This window comes from Miniopterus schreibersii (assembly GCF_964146895.1).
Source record: "Miniopterus schreibersii genome assembly, chromosome: 17".
NCBI classification, from domain to species: Eukaryota; Metazoa; Chordata; class Mammalia; order Chiroptera; family Miniopteridae; genus Miniopterus; species Miniopterus schreibersii.
In genome coordinates this window covers 38,094,018-38,100,083 of record NC_138117.1, presented here as the reverse complement: position 1 = coordinate 38,100,083, position 6,066 = coordinate 38,094,018, and positions in this window count along the sequence as shown.

The following is a 6,066-nucleotide window of genomic DNA, read 5'->3' as shown; positions in this document are numbered from 1 at the left end:
GGCCTTGAGAAAACAACGGGACCTAACAGTAAATTGGGCGGCGTCTCCTCACCCTGGCCCCTGCCCCTGGCCCAAGTTGGCTGCATTCGCAGAATCCACCCAGGCTTCAGCTAGATCATCAGCTCATGGGAAGCGGCTCTTTTTGGAAGTAGCATTTCTGTCTCTCCTGTGAATCTGCAGAACACATGGAGAGCGGAGGGCCACGTGCTAGAAGCCTCACAGTTGATGCAGTCACGCCAGCTCTCCTGCCTGCCCAGGCCATAGAAACCTAATCGCTCTGCTCAAGAAGCTTCCAGGATGCTTGCAGCAGTTCTGAGCCCAAGAGCTAACTGACCAGAGTCTGGAGACCACGGTCTCCTAGAGTTTAAGGGCGGGATGCTTAGAGCAATGGGATCTCGGGGGTGCTGCCACACTGGTGTGTCTCCTAATTTGTGCAGATGTGGCCACCAGCGCTTCACTGATGAGGTAAAAGAGATCGGACAGTTACTGTCCCCAGCTGATGAAGGAGGCTATGCGGTTATACCTGTAACATCATTAAACAGGATTCTTGGAGACAAAGGAGCAGGTGCATTTCTGTCCATTTCAATCATGCCCAAAAGACAAGTTTAATTGGCAAGAGAAAGAGAGGGGAGGGAGGGAGACAGGATGGGGAAGAGGGAGGGTGGAGATCGATGAGATGAAAGGGGAAGGGAGAGGGAGGTGAAGGGGGAGGGGAGGCGTGGGGGAAGGGAGCAAAAGGTGTTCTGCGTGTGTTATTTTGTCCCCATGAATTCCTGTGTGTTTGAGTGTGCGTGTGGCTAGGTCCGCCTATCCTGAATAGGTGCACTTCAGGTTTGTGTGAGAATCCAGGTGCTATCACAATGCAATCTGTAATTTTCAACCCTCATGCAACAGCTTCATTTCTCTTACGTCCGAGTTCTTATAAAACCTTTACTCTCACCCTTTTCCACCAACAGAGAAGAGAAAAGCCAAAGCTCCAGGGATATTGTAGGCTAGTGGTTCTCAATCAGGGGTTTTTTGGACCCCAAGGGACATTTGGCAATTTCTAGAGGCAGTTTTGTTTGTCACAGCTTGGGGAGGGGGACTGCTACAGTATCCTGTGGGTAAAAGTCCAGCATGCCACTAATATCCCATAATATGCAGGATGCCCCACAACAAGAAATCATTTGGCACAAGTGTCAACAGTGGTTAGGTTGAGATACCCTGCTGCAGACAATGGGGAGAAAATGAACCTTTACAATCCTGTGAAATGTTCTAGAGCAACATAACTAAGCTGGGTGTTATTACGCCTCAGTACTGAGCAGAGGTTGTGCTCTGAAGATGCTGGAAGGGTGAGTGTTGCTCATGGGGCCGTATATCCCCATTGGTTTCATAGTGAAAGAGATGGCGCGTCGCCTGTGCTGGTGAGAAAGGACGGGGCAGCATAGCTCCACTCTTCAAGGCACTTGAAATGCTGAACAATAATTCATGATCTGTGAACAAAAGCTTCAACGCACAAGGACAATGAATTAGTCAAAGAAACCCTCAGTGGACTCTGTAAATGCTCAACTCTTCCCTGATTTCATCGCTGGATGAGCCCTGTTTCTCCAGGAGGCCCGTAGACTGAACCTCACATAGGGTTTGCTGCCAGGCTGACCCGTAAGCCAAGAATGGTTCCATCCCGTGGGTTGGAACAGACACCTCAACCTCGATGACACCATTTGTCCTCTCTGTAAAATGGAGCTAATATTCCATCTGGGGTTGTGGGGATGGTAAGAACGAATTCCTGTAAAAACATCTGTGGTCTGTGATACGCACTCAATACATGTTAGTTGTGAAAATCTGGAAAGAACACAATTCTCAAGGGGCCAGGAAGAGGAGAGGAGGAATTAAGATTTAATGAGCCCCACTGTTCCCCTCACACTTTACCTGGCTCACCTCCTTCTGTCCATCTTAGCAGGATCGCCCCCCCCCCCCCACTGAATGGATTCGGGAGCTGAGGCTGAGCAGTGACGCTCAATGTCCCACAGGTGATCCGTAACCAAGCCTAGAATGGGGACCCTGGATGTCTGATTATGAAGCCCCATCCCTCCTAACCCCACAGCCTGGGCCGAAAATCCCTGAAGAAGAGAGGCATCAGATTCCCAGGCCTGAGGCCAGGAACATATAAGAATCGTCCCTGAGATCTTGTTGAAGAATTAACTGGAATGGACAAAGCCAGCCCTCTTCCTTGCAGGGGAGCCAGGGTGACTTTCATCCATCTTTCATCCCCCCCGGGTTCCCCTGATGACCCTGAGACATAATCCCTGGCCTCCAAGCCTCTGAGGTGCGGTGGGGGGTGTGGAACAAGGGAGCCTTTGTTCGCTAATTAGAGCCTGGGCCTCCCTGAGGCTCAAGATGGGGCCTCTGACTCGGGAGCCTGCAGCTGCTCGAGCCCTGGCTTTCTGAAGCCCCCCCCCTCAGGCAGCCCACCTGCCCAGGTTCACGAAAGGCTGGCCCCTTGATGAGAGAGGGGAGGGGCCACAGGACCAAGGGGCTTTCCGCGGGGTATAAAGGACCTGTCCCCATCTTGTTTGAAACCGGGGATCGTTCATCGGACTTCTTTCCTTGGGACCTGCACGGTAGGCACCTCTTCTCCTGATGGGTGGGGAGCCAAGGAGGGAGGGAGGGAGGGAGGGGAGCAAGGGTGGAGGAAGAGAGGGAGGGTTGGGAGGGAGAATAAAAGTGGAACTGAATGAAAGAGAGGGGTCAGGAGAAAGGGAAGGAAAGGGAGAGGAAGGGAAGGAAGGAGGAATGGATAGCGGAAGGGGGAGGGAGGAGGGAAGCTCTCAGGGGGTGTCTGAGACCTGGCTGCTCCAGGGTGTAGCTAGAAAGCCAAGGTACTCCGAGTTCTCATAGGAGGAGATGCAATGCCAGAGAAACAACAGCTGGTGAATTTCCTGGGAAAATCCACTGCTGAGGGTCCTGCAAACCTGTGTGGGCCAATCGCTCTCCCCAGGGCACCTGTGTGGAATGTAAGTCATCGGTTATGACCGGCCTTACTGAGCACCTACCACACGCCAGGCTCGATAGGTGACCCACGTTTACGATATTATCCACTTAACCCTCCTGACACCCCAATGAAGAGCCGCCATATGGGCATTTTACTGCCTATAAGACTAGTTCCAGACAGCTTCAGCGCCTAGCTCAGGGCACTTGAGTGAAAGGCAGAGCCTGAGCCCCCACCCACCCCAGGCCTGCCCAGCTAGAAAGGCCTTGCTCTCAGGCAGTTCCCATACTGCATGGAATCGGTCATCAGGAGGTAGCTTGGTGAACCAGGACTCCAGGGTATGCAGACCAGGTAAGACCTCTCAGTCCCACAAGACAGCACTGCCCCCCAGGGCCCCTGACAGCCCAGCAGCTTCCTTGGGCAAATGAGAAAAAGGCGGTCCCTCCTCCAGGTGGACACAGCCCCGCACCCAAGGGCACCTGACTTGGCCAATAGATGGTGCAGTAGCCCAGACCCCAGTGTCCCTGTGCCCAATCGGGGGCTCCCTCCCCATGCTCAGGACTGCATCCTGATTTCCCTTTTCTTAGCTCTTAGCTGGGGATAGTGCTGAGGGGAATTCCAAGCAAGTATCACAAAAATGGTGATAGTTATACAGTGAATAATGAGTGGGCTGCTTGTGTTGGATTTGACATCAGCATGGCAGGTGACTGTAATTCACAGGGACTGGCTGACCGTAGTTTCCATCCTGCATCTGGGGCATCATGGTGCCCCTGCAGTGGAGCCTCTTGGCAAGGTGGCCATGGCCAGTCACCACACCTGCCTGAGCCTCAGTTCCCCACCTAAAGAGTGAGGCGTGTGCTAGTCAGAGTCCTGGAGTTTCTATACCACTTGCCCGGAAAAATAACCCCATGCAGGGGGGTGCTTAAAGAAATAAATTCTGAACTTACTCTGTTTCTAATTGTGGTAAAATACATAACGTGCAATTTAGCATTTTCACCCTTTTTAAGTGTACAGCTCAGTGGCAGTAAGTACATTCACACTGATGTGCAACCATCACCACCATCGTCTCCAGAACATTCTCAGCTTCTGAAACTTCACACCATTAAACTCTGACTCCCCCTCTCCCTTCCTGTGACCTATTTTTAAAAAGCATAATAGAGCTGAGTCAAGGTTATGTCTGTAATAAAGTCCCTTTCGGTCATTTGCATTCTAATAAATATATGCTTGAAAATCCAATAAGTATATTTGCAATTCCAATGAACATCACCCCAGCCTGTCTGCTCTGAGCATCGGGACAACCCAGGGGAACGTTCCCTGAAAACACCTGAGAGAAAAACAACATCCACTGCACTAAACTGACCACTCACTCAGGAGCTTCTACTCGAACAGGAGCTGGGGGCTGTCTTGTAAGAGCCACTATTTACTGAGCCTTGACTGTTGCTGGACACAGTGGCTGTGATTTCTCATGTCTTCCAGCCATTTCTCTCCTTCAGGCTCTGTGTAAATGTCCTGCTTTGATTAACTCATTCGGTCCTCACAACGTGTTAGGCGGGTACCATTATTGTAATGAGCAGGTACCTGGGATGTGGGGCATTTTTACCACAAATTGCCAGTCTCTGAGCCCAGTGGTCCCGTCTGTGAAATGAGAGTTTGAGCTAGATGATTCCAGTGCCTCTTCCAAGCTCGGACATTCCAGCTCTCTCATCGTGTGACCGAGAACGTGCCAGGTAGTGGCCTCAGCCTCAGTCGCGTGGCTGTGACTTCACTGGGGTCCTCTAAAATGCCACCAGCCACTGGCCCTCAAGCTTTCCAGGGCATGTCACTGTCCATCTGGCAACGTCCCAGGCCTGGCCCTTAATTTCCAGTCTGGGTTCATGGCCGTGATGAGGAGTCGTTCAGATCTGAGTCTCCGCAGATCAGAGAGCCTGTCTGACCTTGAGAGTTAACCTGCTCTGAGAATTTGTGTAGCTAACAAGGTTATAAGCTGAGCATTATGAATGAGCAAGATCAGATCATAACCAGAATATTAGAGAATGCTTGAGCTAAGCGAGAATCCCAAAGAACTCACACCTTACCCCTCTGCATTCATGCAACAAACAGTTGTTTCACAGCCACCAGAGGCTGTGCTAGGCCCTGGGGTAGGTTCGTAGAGTAGCAATCCCACAGCCCAGAGCTGTCTTCTCCTCTGAAACACCTTCCTTGGTACCAAGCCCCACACACCAGGCAGGGCGGCCCACCACAGCCCTGGGTGCATATGCAGGACCCTGAGGACAGGGGCAGCCTTTGCAGTTGGGAAGACAAGTTGCAGAAAGTGCTCCTTCTTTCAAGCTGTGCAGTCCTGCAGAGGGCAAGCGTGGGAGTGGAGCACTGGCTGCATTTCAGCTCCTGCTTGTTGGCTCAGGGCACCCCTTTTGCACAGTGCACGACACGTACAACCTCACCCTGCAGCCCTGAGTGTGCCCCTGGGTAACACCATCATAGTGTATTATCATCACGCTTGATCCTAAAAACACGCTCTAAAGCAGAATAGTCACAGTCGACCATCCACCTGACATTCTTTAAGGAGTAGCGTTCCCAGGGAGCTAAAATCATTCCCAAACCCCTCTGGTCTTTAAGTTTTTTCCTTCCCTGTGAAACACATAATTGACCTGCTTGAGCGCAGGCAGTGCCTACTGCAGTTAACTCTGCTGATCTGAGCACAGGGCAGCTATGATTGACATGTGATGGGTTCCTGGACCCTGCCCACCTTGCCCCCTCTCCCCGTGGCAGCCCCCCAAGGCTCAGCTCTCTAACCCCTGGGACAGCAGCAAAGTGTTAAAATTGCTCAAAAACCAAAGGCAAGGAAGCAAGGTGGAGTGTCCTTTGCCAACAGGCAGCACCGCCACGCCATGGACAAATTTATTCAGGTCAGGCGATGTTGGCATGAAGGCTCAGTCAGCCTGCTAAGTAGATATTCAGAATGTTGCTGCATCCTCATGCATGGGTTATTTAAAATCCAACTGGCCAAAGTCAAAATAGAGCACCCGCTAAACTGCCTCCTCCCCCATTAGCCTGTGAACAAGTCACAGGGGAGGGGTGTGTTTTCCTCACCTTGCATT